General features: G+C 43.4%; 1 protein-coding gene across 2 annotated transcripts in view; it reads left to right on the top strand.

Annotated features, from left to right (window-relative positions):
• The first annotated feature begins 9967 nt into the window (after positions 1–9967).
• The window catches only part of RIPOR2 (RHO family interacting cell polarization regulator 2), a 142418-nt gene continuing 139682 nt past the window's right edge, over positions 9968–12703 (top strand). For both annotated transcript variants that reach the window (XM_089516861.1, XM_089516864.1), the window contains exon 1: positions 9968–10045. The gene's annotated coding sequence lies outside the window, so the exon portion shown is untranslated. The remainder of the gene's footprint in view (positions 10046–12703) is intronic.

Genomic DNA, 12703 nt, shown 5'->3' with positions numbered 1-12703 from the left:
AAATCTTCTACCTAAATTGTTAATTATAATGGTAATCACTGCATCATAGATGTGGAGCTGGATAGGACATTAAATAGCCCAACTCCTTGCTAATTCAGGAATTCATAACTAAAGCATCCCTAACAGAAAGTCCTCCAACTTGTTTTGTTTTGCTTCTAGCAAAAGCAGAGCTCACCAGTTCCCACCTTTGAGATAGCCTGTTCCACTGTTTAGGGTGAAGAGGTTCCACTATTTAGTCAAAACCTCTTTTCTTATAATTTGAAATCAAACACAAGAGGAATGTGCATGGTATGTGGTACTGAAATGTGCTATAATTACAAATGTGCTGCTCCAAATTTTTCTTTAACAAAGCCCTTGACAGTTTCTCTGAACACAAGCTGAACTTTTCAATCAGAAATATCTCCCTTGGTAACAATGGTAACACTGTCTAAATGTGAACAGCCAAGAGCTTTGTGGCAACAGACTAACAGGGCTATCCATCTGGCCATTTGTGTGTGTGTGTGTGTGTGTGTGTAAAAGCAATTTCCAGTCACCGTCTTGGCATTAGAGGCTTATATAAATTAGACCATAGTTAGGGAAAACTTCAAATGATTCAGGAGATTGTCCCCTGCAAAGGGAGGTGACTGCTTTTACACCTTTAAAGGGAATCTCCCCTTGATAAAAGGAAAGTACTGTCTGTCTTAGGGACTTTGCAAATAGCATAAATATCCATTTGCGGAGCTATGCGGCACTGTGCTACTGCCATGCAGGACAGCAGAACTGCACAACATATGTCAATGACTGGAGTCTGTTTTACAATGCAGCAGTGCACGACATGCAGGGTACCATGTACAAAGCACAACCACAATGTGCAGTGCATAACCACAATGTATATGCAACTCCATTTCTGCCGCTGTCAGCAGAATACATCTGTTGTGCTGTTGTGCTGTATTGCCCTGCATGAGTTGCATGACTTGGGCATTATCAAGGTGACTGAACAGCAGAGGTGGGAGAAAAGTGGCTGGTGGCCCTTGAAAGCCTCTAGGATACCCCTTCCATTTAAAATAAATCCTGGGTGATTTGCAAACACTTTTCTGAAAAGCTAAAAACCACTGAAAAGATACGACAGTTTTTCCCATTCAAGAATGCCAAAACACCAAAAAGAAGGTCTGACAAAATTCACTCAGAAGAAAGCAGAAGTTATGCCATCTGACTTTGCTTAGAAGATTGCCAGGGGATACTTGATACTTAGCAATGCAGCCACAGGAACACAAAAAGCTGCCATGCTATATCAGACCCGTTGGTCCACCCAGCTAAGCATTGTCTACAGTGGTTGATATCAGTTTCCCACTGTTTTAGAGAGGAGACGTTCTCAGTTCACTTATCTGGAAAAATTGCAGTCCAGCTTTAGACCTGATTTTTAGGCAGGTACTCTCTTGCCTACTCTGTGGGGTCACCTTTTTCAGGGGGGGGGGGAATAAAGGAGAGTGCAATTTTGATGGTTCTCTTGGAGTTGCAAGAGGGGTCCAATTCCATTGCATTTTACCATCTGTTTTTTCTGCATCAGTGCTCTGAGATGGGATCACCACTTTATCATCATTTCATTCCTGCTTAAATAGCTGTTTCCTGAAGGTGATGCTAGGAAACTATTGCTCTGTTTAGGGGCAATGACCTTATGGGGGTTCCCTGGGGCTTGATTTTATCCCTGTGCTTTCTAACATTTACATGAAACCACTATGAAATGTTATTTAAGCATGTGAGGTGCTGTGGCAGTGAGATTCAAGTGAGATTCAGCGTTATCTCCTCCTTAGATAACCCAGGAGCAGAAGTGGATGTCTTGAATCAGTCTTTGAGTAGAGTAATAGTTTGGGTGGGCCAATACACTAAAGCTCAAACAAGACATATTAGTGACTGGTTCACTTGTCCAGTAATTGGTGTCCAGCCTGTCTTGGATGGCTTATGTTTTTCATGGAACAAAACTATACATTAGAAAAGGAGAGCTGTAGTGTAGATGTAAACCAGGGGCATCAGTAGGGGATGTAGGGATGAGGACTGCACTGAGTGAACCTCAGAAGAGGGTGAACACCTGTTGGGTCAGTCACTCACCATCTGTCCCAAGATCCCCCAGATATCCCCTTCTGATGACCACTAGCTGCAACTGCTAGTGGTGGTCTTTTGAATTGCTAGCTGGGCTTGGAAAGTGAGATGCTGCTACCGGCAGCAACAGCAGCAATGGCAGCTATAGGCTCCTCCCCTTCTGCAAAAGGAAAGACGTCTGTGGCCCCACCATGACCATTGCTTCCCTTTCCTGCCTGTCCAGCAGCCTCACCAGATTTGGAAGGAGCTGCTGGGTGGTGGCAGCATCCCACCCCCCACCACAGCAGAGATGGCCTGGCTGCTGAAGTGGGGCAGATGGGTGTTGCCAGGAAGCCTGGGAGTGACAGCATGAATTACTGCCCTTGGTTGACACCAACCCTAGTGTCGCTACTGTACAAAGCTACCTCTATGTTGCAAAGAACATGCATTTACACTGGCGACTCCCATGTCAGTGGGATAATAAATCTGCTCTGGCTTTTAGACCAAACGTAAAAGGAGCAATCAAAGATGTTAAACCTATTGCAGACATTGGGTTAGCATCTTGGATACCCCCTTTAACATTCAAATATAATAATTTTTTTAATTAAGAAATTTAATAAAATTTTACAAAAGGAAATAAAAAAGAATGATTAAAATTACACAGACTCTTACAATTATAAAACAATGGAATAAAAACTTTCACATCATGCAAAAACATCTGTTATTAAAGTTTTATACAATTCAAATGTAACAAACAAATGTAACAATTAACAATTTAAAACATTTAACATTAAAGCCTAGAATGGATTTGCCACTCCATTGACATGGAAGCCACCTGCTAACTCTTTGTGACTAGCAAAACATCCTGACATATCTTAAACTAGTTCCATAGCAAAATCTGGCTTTTTTTTTTTAACTCTCCCACCCAAGTATTGTATTATTGCCCCACTAACAAACATAATAATGCGTCATTGCCATCACACAACTATCTTAACAGGTAGGCATTGTACAGTCATTCCATGTGTTGCCCAGAGGCTTAAATCTAAAATAGAAAACAAGCTTTTGTACAGATGTAGACAAAGAGGAAAGAGAAAAGAACACAAACAGAAGGACAGAGTGTAAAGTAACTAGAGATCAAAGATATGGGTATATAGTATGTTTTCAAACACTATTTGAAACACTGTTTGAAAACAATTGCAAGGACAGATGAGTGCAAGAATCAAGAGAAGGCATCTCCAAAAAAGGAAGTGAGACCAAGCAAGAAAGAATAGAGATGAGGAAGAGATAAATAACTTAAAGTTTAGTCAAGAGTAAAAATGACAGGTCAGCAAAGAAAGAAAAAGACAACATGAAACAGCAGGCTAAGAAAACCTTATGAAATTCATACCCCCTCCTCCATAAGTCAATAGGCAACTTGAAGGCACACATACACATTTTTCAACAGGGAAGATATATTAAAGCATGGAGATTCATGTAAGCCAATGACGAGATAGCTACAAAGGAGAAACATGGCCCAAATAGTATGCAAAAAACAAAAGCAGAAGTTAAGAATGGAAAGAGAGTGAAACTGAGAAATACCTTTTTCTCAGGAAAAAAAATTGATGGTCAAACTGGGAGACGACAAGAATATATGTATAATAAATATAAAAATTACATGGAGTTATATGAATGGCAAGCATATAGCATCGGTAGTCTCTAGCAGCTGAAATCTTGAGCTATATAATTCCATATAACCACAGGAGCTGTACCTAGATTTAGTTTTAACCTGTTTTACTGTTCTTGCCTCCCCTTCCCCTGTGACTAAGGATGTGAAAAAAAAAACCTGACAGGCGATATTTATGATGACATGAAAAAAGGAAGTATACCTGTCAACAAGCCTAATCAACATATCCATTTTTATCCCCAACCCACCCACATACACACACACCTGCTGCTGGGTCTCATGTATGAATGTAAATTTTATATTCTGAAACAAATGTGAGTGACTTATGAAAGAGACAGTGATAGCTCACAGTTCTAATTAGAGAAATGACATTTCATTCATGTGAAGTTCCTTTTGCCTTTCTGAAGGTCTTTTGAGCATGTTTTATATATAGGTCTCATTAAACCGCAAAGTCAAAATCATCCAAGCCTCAGCATTTCTGTTTTTTCTGTATGGCTATGAGGACTGGACAGCAAAGAAAGCTGACAGTTAGAGAAACTCATTTGAAAAGTGATGTTTCTGTATGCGCCTTCAATTCACCTGTTGACTTATGGTGCTCCCATTAATTTCATAGGGTTTTCTTAGGCCAGGAATCCTCCTCAGAGGTGGTTTTGTCAGTTTCTTCCTCTGAAATACAGCCTGCAGCACCTGGTATTCATTGACAGTCTCCCATTCAGGTACTTAACAGATGACCTTGCTTAGTTTCCAAGATCTTACAGGATCTGTTGCCTTTAGAATATTTAGGCAAGGCTTTGAAAAGTGGTAGTGCAGTAGAATTCTACAAATGCTGTTGTCATTTCCCCCATGAACTTACTTTCTAGCCACTTCTTTTCAGCTTAGTTCTTCACTTAACCCCTTCATAAAAAAGAATGTCCAAGAACAGGTGTCTGCCCTGCACTTTCCACAGTGAATAAAGTTGCAAATAATTGTTTCAGTTTTTCTTCTGTTTCTTTAGAACTAAAGGCACACGTTTAATTCCTTTGCTGTTCAGCAGATTAATTATGTCTTTAGTTTCCTACTCTTGCTTTTTAAAACAAATAGTCGCTTCTTAATTTTTTCAGTCATCTGCTTTCATGAGAAGGATGACTGTAGTGGTTTGCTTACATTTTTTTGGTTGAAGTTTGTGTTCCCTTTTGTTTTTCTCATTTGGGCAATACTTTCAATTTTTTAGAAAAAGCTCTTTACCTCTGATTGGTGTTGTTACTGCCTTCAAGTAGACCTCAACTCATGGTGACCCTATGAATGAGACGTCTCCAAGACCCCCTATGCTTCTCTACTCTGCTCAGGTTCTGCAGACTCAGGGCCTTAATCTCCTTGATTGCGTCTAGCCATCTACCATGTAGTCTTCCTGTCTTTCTACTGCCTCCCACCTTCCCTAGCATTATTGTCTTTTCTAAAGAGCCATGCCTTCTCACGATATGGCCAAAGTATGACAGTTATTGGCCCAGTACATACCTCTCTCTTAGTCCGGTCTGGCAGCGGCCTGTTTCCCTCCAGAGGGACACCACTGCAGCCAAATGGCGCAGAGTCCCTCCGGACCAAAACGAACCTGGAAAAAACAGCTACTTTTTGGCGCATGGGGACAATGTTATCAGTTTGTCATTGGCACACTGTGACGCATCAAAGACTCAAGCATGACCGCAGAGGTGTGGACGCAGCACCACGCTAGCATCATGCACACACGCCACACGTAAAGATGGCACTGGCCATACATGTTAGGGTTCTGGAGAGTGTGGATGCTGCACCCTCTGGAATCCTAAAATTGGGCCCAGGCCGCCAAAAACAGGCGGTCTCTTCTGGGCCTTAGTTTTGTCATCTTGACTTCCAGTGTAAGTTGAGTTGAGGTCTGTTCTAGGACCCATTTGTTTGTCTTTTTGGCTGTCCATGATATCCTCAGCATTCTTCTCCACCTCTCAAATGAGTTGATTTTCCTCCTGTCCACCTTCTTCACTGTCCAGCTGTCATGGTGTACATGGTGATGGGGAATAAAATGGCTTGGACATTTCTAACTTTAGTGTTCAAATATATATCTTTACATTTTAGGATCTTATCTAGTTCTTGTATAGCTGTCTTTTCCATTTCTAGTCTTCTTCTGATTTCTTGATTGCAGTCTCCAATCTGGTCAATATTTGATCCAAGGTACAGGACAGCTTCTGTGAATCCTTTTGTCTAACATGCTAGCATCCTCCTGGACTCAGTGATACTTTCCCTGATCTGCAAAATACATTCCAGAATCTTCAGTAGTTTTGGAAATATTTGGCCCTATGGATACATACCTCCCTTTTCAACATCCTCTTTACCAGTCATCTCACTTTTGAGAAGTGTCTCCTGTAGAACTTGAATATGACTGTATGGGCTCAGCTCTGGATTGCTTCAAAAGTAATGACAAATAAGGTACAGAAAAGGGGGTGCCATATGTTCTGAACAACAAGAAAGGTAAATTATTTTTTGACCACATAGTTTTGGATAGAACTGAAAGTACAGGATATCTCATGTGACCTAATGCTGAAAATACAAAGTGTTGTTGATTTTGATACAGAAACAATTGGACAATGGACCTTTTAGTGAATGAGGTATGAGTTTCTTGAAATGAAAACTTAAGCCAGTCAGGAGTATGGGGTTCTCAAGTTTCACTAGGAACGCTTGGCTCAGCTCAGCAGTTTACACTGCAGTTTTAAGTGACTGAGAAAGAGGGAAGAGTTTTACACATGATGGGTTTTGAAAGGTCTCTCTTCTTCGTATACATGAAAATGAAAGAAGCTTTTGAAAAAGAAATTTAAAAGGAAAAAGAACTTTCTTCAGTAGCTAAGTCAGAGCAGGATAGAGTCATAAGTCATGGAATCATATAGAATCATAAAGTTGGAAGAGGCCATGGAGGCCATATTCAGTCAAAATATATGCTCCTCTAACTTCAAACCATCTTTCCCCCTATTTTTCCCCTTCTATGTTCTCTGCTGACAGAGAAGTAGAGGGGGGATCGGCTTCCCATGGAAGGATTCCACAATCTGGAAGCAACCACCAAGAAAGCCCTCTGTGAAAGGAGTAATGAAATGAGAAGGGCTTATTTAAGGCCTCTTAGGCTTCAAACTATGGGTTTCACAGTTGTGTACACAAGGTTGACCCTCTTAGGCATTAAATCATGAGTCAACAGTGCGATGCAGCAGCTAAAAAGGCCAATGCAATTTTAGGCTGCATCAAAAAAAGTATAGTGTCTAGATCAAGAGAAATAATAGTGTCACTCTATTCTGCTTTGTTCAGGCCCCATCTGGAATATTGTGTCCAGTTCTGGGCACCACAATTTAAAAAGGATGTTGAGAAACTCGAGCGTGTCCAAAGGAGGGCGACTAAAATGGTGAAGGGTCTGGAAACCATGTCCTATGAGGAACAACTTAGGGAGCTGGAGATGTTTAGCCTGGAGAAGAGAAGGTTAAGAGGTGATATGATAGCCCTGTTTAAATATTTGAAGGGATGTCATACTGAGGAGGGAGAAAGCTTGTTTTCTGCTGCTCCAGAGAACAGGACCCGGAACAATGATGCAAGCTGCAGGAAAAGAGATTACACCTCAACATTAGGAGGAATTTCCTGACAATAAGGGCAGTTCGACAGTGGAACACACTCCTTCCTCAGAGTATAGTGGAGTCCCCTTCCCTGGAGGTCTTTAAACAGAGGCTGAATGGCCATCTGTCAAGGATGCTTTGATTAAGAGTCTCTGCATGGCAGGGGATTGGACTGGATGGCCCTTGTGGTCTCTTCCAAGTCTGCAATTCTATGATTCTAAATATCCAACTAAGGTTCCACACTATACACAGGCAGCTATGATAAGCCCCATTAAAATCAGTTAAACTTGTATCTGAGTAGGCACACACGAGTGCTTTGTATGCATTTGAAAAATGGACACCTCTACCCCAGGAATCTTGCAGTCAGATAATAACGAGACTTGTGTAGCCATACTGCACAATTTTAGCACTTTGATACCACTCTAACTACCACTGTTTATCTCAATGAATTCTGGCATATGTAGTTTTTGGAAATACTTAGGGTTTTCTTCCAGTGATCTCTACTGCTATAGTTCAAGGGACTGAAGAAGTAGAGTTTTTTAGCAGGGAATTCCAAGGACTTCAGTGAAGTACAAATTCCAGGATTCTATACGAGGAACTCATGGCAGTCAAACTGCTATAAATGTGCACTGTGTATACATGATGAATGACTACCTTAGTTTATTCTCCACTGAACTTCATCAGACCCCTTCTCAGCCCTTAATTCCTGTGATGAAATGTATTTGTCACCCAGCAAAACCAACACCACAATGAACCAATTTCGGAGGACCCAAATAGGAATGTTCACGGTTTGGCAGATCTTTTCTATGTATGATTCTGAGGGAGGATCATTTATAGAGAGCAAATGGTAGTTTAACTCACCCAACAATGTGGATGTATAGATTTTATACTGACCAGAGACATTTCCGCATGCAGTGCTTAAACCAGTGTGTACTTCAGTCTGTCTACAGGCCTTATGATCCAGATGTTTTAAAAAGCTTAGTTAAGCAAGTATAAGCATATTTTAACAACAGGGAGGATAACTGTTAGAGATAGTCTTGTAGCTCCTTGCAGAAAGCCAGTGTGTTGTAGTGGTTTGAGTGTTAGACTAGGACTCTGGAGATCAGGGTTCGATTCCCCACTTGGCTATGAAACCCACCTTGGGCAAGTCACACTCTCTCAGCCTCAGACGAAGGCAATGGCAAAGACGCTCTTACCAAAACTTGAGAAGAAGACCCCATGATCCATAAATTGGAAATGACTTGAAGGTGCACAACAACAGCAACAGCTCCTTGCAGACTAAAGGGAAGGCAACGGATTTCATGGCTGCATCCTTAGCTTTTTATGTTTTGGGGGCTATGAGGCCATGTTCTAGAAGACTTTTCTACAACATGGCCACATAGCCCCAAAACCCCATGAAAAACTATAGGCTACTTTGTGCCCTGCCAGCCATTGATAAACTGTATCCATGAACCCTTATGTCATTTTTTAAAAAGGGGGACTGATTATTTTGTAGGTGTTGTGTGCCTTTTGGACTTATGGTGAGCCTATCATAGAGTTTTCTTGGCAAGATTTGTTGAGAGGTTTCCCATTGCTTTCCCCTGAGGCTGAGAGAGTGTGACTTGCCCAAGATCACCCAGCGAGTTTCTTGGTTTAGCTGGGAATCGAACCCTGGTTTCCAGAGCTGTAGTCCAAACCACTACACCACGCTGCCATTTCCCCCCTAAAACCAAATATTAAGCACTGGATTCACCACCCCTTCCTCTTTCTTGTATATTGAATAATAACAAAATAGCCATCTAACTTAGGTCTGTTTCTTATAGTGGACATCTATAGAAAGATGTTTAATGTGTACACACATATATGTATAAGTGTATATATATATATATATATACACACACACACACACACACACACATGTCACTTTATTGTTGTAATTCACTTGGATTCCAAGTGATTAAGTGGAATATAAATTATTATTATTATTATTATTAGTATTAGTATTATTATTATGTGTGTGTGTATTTGAGGTGAAAAGTCCAAAAGAGCAGTGCACCCTTCTCAACGTGACCAGATGTCCTCACTGCAGAGGAGGACAAGGCACCCCGAAATGTAGGACATCTCAGAAAAATGTAGGACACGACCGAACAAAAGTTAGACACACCCAACTAAAGATAGATCCATGCTTCTTGGTCAGGCTCAAAATGGAGGACGCTGAAGAATAAAAATGTAGGACGTGCCCAAACCAAAGCTCAACCTGGGTTGCCATAAAGGGAGGCCCTTGTAACCTGGAGACGGCACTTCAAACCCACAACACCCAACACAAACAACACAACACACCCAACACCCCGGGGCTGGATGAGATTACGCGCCTCTCTTTCTCTGCCTCATGCATAAAACATGGGCAGAAGCAGCAGCAGCAGCAGGAGATGAAGAAGGAGGAGGAGGAGGAGGAAAGGGCCTGAGCCAGGCAGCGGGGGTCAGGAGCCCCAGCCTCCTCAGCCTCCCGCCTTTCCCCAGGAGAGCGCCCTCGGGAGGGGCCCTATGCCCCCCTGGCCCCCGAGGAGGACCCGCTGGGCCCCAGCAGGAGCAGGAGGAGGCTCCTTCGGCCAGCGCCTCCGCTCCAGGCTCCCCGGCGGCAGCATGGCCTTCTTCTCCCCGCGCCTGCCCAGGAGTGGGCCCCCCGGGAGGAGCAGGAGGACCCGGAGGACCCGGAGGAGGAGGAGCAGCCCCCGGCCCTGGGCCCTCGGCAGTAAGTGGGTCCTCCACCCCCCACCCCCCCCCAGCAGGAGGAGGAGGAGGAGGAGGAGGGAGGGCAGCCCTGGCCCAGAGGGAAACAGGGCATAGCCACCACCTGTGGGCAGGGATTCTCCAATGCTTCCCTATGGGCAAATATATGGGCAAGTGTTCTTCAATGATGCTCTATGGTTTCCCTATGGGCAGGGATTCTCCAGTGATTCTGTATGGGCAAGTCTTCCCCTATGGAGGAACACTAGTGATAGCAGGGGGGGGTGCAAGGGGTGCAGACTGCCTTAAGGGGGAGGGATGGTGGCACGTCGGCTTTTTGGCGGAACAGACTAAAACAAAATGACAGCCCTTGCCCATAGAGAAACCATACTCACCCCATAAGGAATCATTGGAGAATACTTGCCCAGAGGGAATCTTTGAATACTTGCCCTATGTTTCCCTATGGGCAAGTGTGTGCCAATGTTACCCTATGGGCAAATATTCCCCAATGATTCCCTATGGGCAAGTGTTCCCCTATGTTTCCCTATGGGCAAGTATTCTCCAGTGATTCTGTATGGGCAAGTCTTCCCCTATGGAGGAGCACTAGTGATAGCACAACTACTACTACTAATAGTAAAATTTATTTCTGTTTCCCACCTCTCCCTGCAGAGGAGCAGTGACAGCAGTAGGGGGCTGCAAGGGGTGCAGACTGCCTTAAGGGGGGCGGTAACACCACTGCTCCCCAGAAGTCTGCCTTCGTCTGTGTCTCATTAAAATGCTGAAGAGATGGGAGGAGTGGAGAGGAGAAAGGAGAGAGAGAGTTAAAAAAATAACCCAGTTTTTTTAAAAAATTAAATTTCTAATCCTATTTTTTTAAATTAATTTTTTTAAAAAACTTGATTATTTTCACTTTTTCTTTAAAACCATCACAGTAGACCAAATTTCACTTTGACCACATGAAATGATATGTAGAGAGATCTTGGAGCACCTTTGAGATTAACTAAAGACAGTTGTTGCAGCTGAGGAAATACAGGCACGGTACAGAGCGCCTAAAAACGGTGCCTGCCGGCACCTGTTTTCTCTCCACAGGGAAGCCACAGCCCCCAAACCATGTGGCTTCCCTGCAAAGTAAAAAGAACCCGCAAAAAGTGGGTTCTTCTTATGCCAGAGCTGCAGCGTAACAAGTGCGCCACTGGCGCACTTGTTACACAAGTGCCGCATGGATGCTGCACAGTACTTGCATAACAATGGCGGCACCCATGTGTACAGGGTGCCACCATTTTGACACCCTCATCACGCACTAGGGTTGAGGGGCATCTGGAAGTGCCACCCTGAGGCAACCCTAGCATGTGACAAGGGCGTCTTAAAGGGCCGTCTGTACCGGCCCAGACTTAAGTCTAGGAAAGCTCATGCTACCAACTTCTTTCTTTCAATAAGTCTCAAAGGTGCTCCAAGATCTCTCTACATACTGATTCTGCAGACTAACATGGCTATATTTTTTAATTCTGCAACATGAAACGATGTATAAGCTGTGTGTATTGTAGATTAAAGGTACAGTGGGACTTCAGTATGTGTGGAGGACTTATTCCGGATCCCTTCCCCGCGGATACCAAAATTCGTGGGACCTCAAGTCCTGTTGTCCCCAATGGCAGTGCATGCATGTGGCTGTGCCGCCATTAGGGACAGCTATTCTCTAAAAACAGATTAAAGACAATTATATTAGCCAGCTTTTGAAGTCAGTTGTGAGAAAATTAGGGGGAAAGAAAATTCAGGAGGTCCTCTTGATGTAATCCGTAGGCTGCCACCAACTCTAGACTCCCTCTAAATACAGCATACTCATGTCTTACAGAATTAATTGCATTCTGAGCCAATTTCAATTTTTGGATTGTCTAGAAAGAGTCACCTTCACTGTCACCACCAAGTGAAAGCAGTGACTGTTTTGCAGCATTGTTTTGTGTTTACCTCTTCTTCCCTGTGAACCTGAGGTGGTGCAGGCAAGGAGTAGCCACAGCCTGCTTCCACTCACCTGGGCTGCCTTATCATGCCAACAGATACAACTTCATGGCCCAGCCACAACTTTTGCACCCTTGCTAGGCTGCTGGCTCTCTTGGCAGTAGGGCAGTTAAGACTGGCCCCAGCAGACTCAAACTTGTCCTACAGCCAGGAAGTGAACAGGCAGACCTGATTGAGCACAAGTGGCTGCAGTTCCAAGGACAAAGCACGAAAAAGTTAGATTTGGACTGTGGAAATGTTAGTTTGGGGCTACAACTTCCAGAATGGTGGCCAGACTGGCTGAAGGATTCTGGCAGCTGTAGTACAAAAAGATAACTTGTCCAAACTCTCTTCTTTTCTCTGACAGCATAGTGAGATCTCACTGTGGTTTTGTGAGCTGACTCTGTCCTAGTCATTTCAACATGCAAGTGAGTCTCAGCAGTCCCTTCTTGGTGTTCTATGCCACATAAGTTTACTCATCTGCACAATTTCTCTTGGTGATGCAGTCATGAAGATTGTTCCTTATGGGCCTGATGTCTCACCCACTCTGAGATAGATTAGCAGTGAGCATCAAAGACATCAGTGAAGGTGAGGAAGAAGCCACAGAATTACCGTCACTTTCTCTTTTTGGCTAGAATAGCAACCACTGCCCAGCCTACAGGTGAAGAGAAGGTGGGCATAGAATCTCCTG

This window comes from Sceloporus occidentalis, unplaced genomic scaffold (assembly GCF_023333645.1).
Source record: "Sceloporus occidentalis isolate IW3139 unplaced genomic scaffold, rSceOcc1.0.p SCAF_3, whole genome shotgun sequence".
In the NCBI taxonomy this organism is placed as follows: Eukaryota; Metazoa; Chordata; class Lepidosauria; order Squamata; family Phrynosomatidae; genus Sceloporus; species Sceloporus occidentalis.
This window is presented reverse-complemented; position numbering and strand designations above follow the sequence as displayed.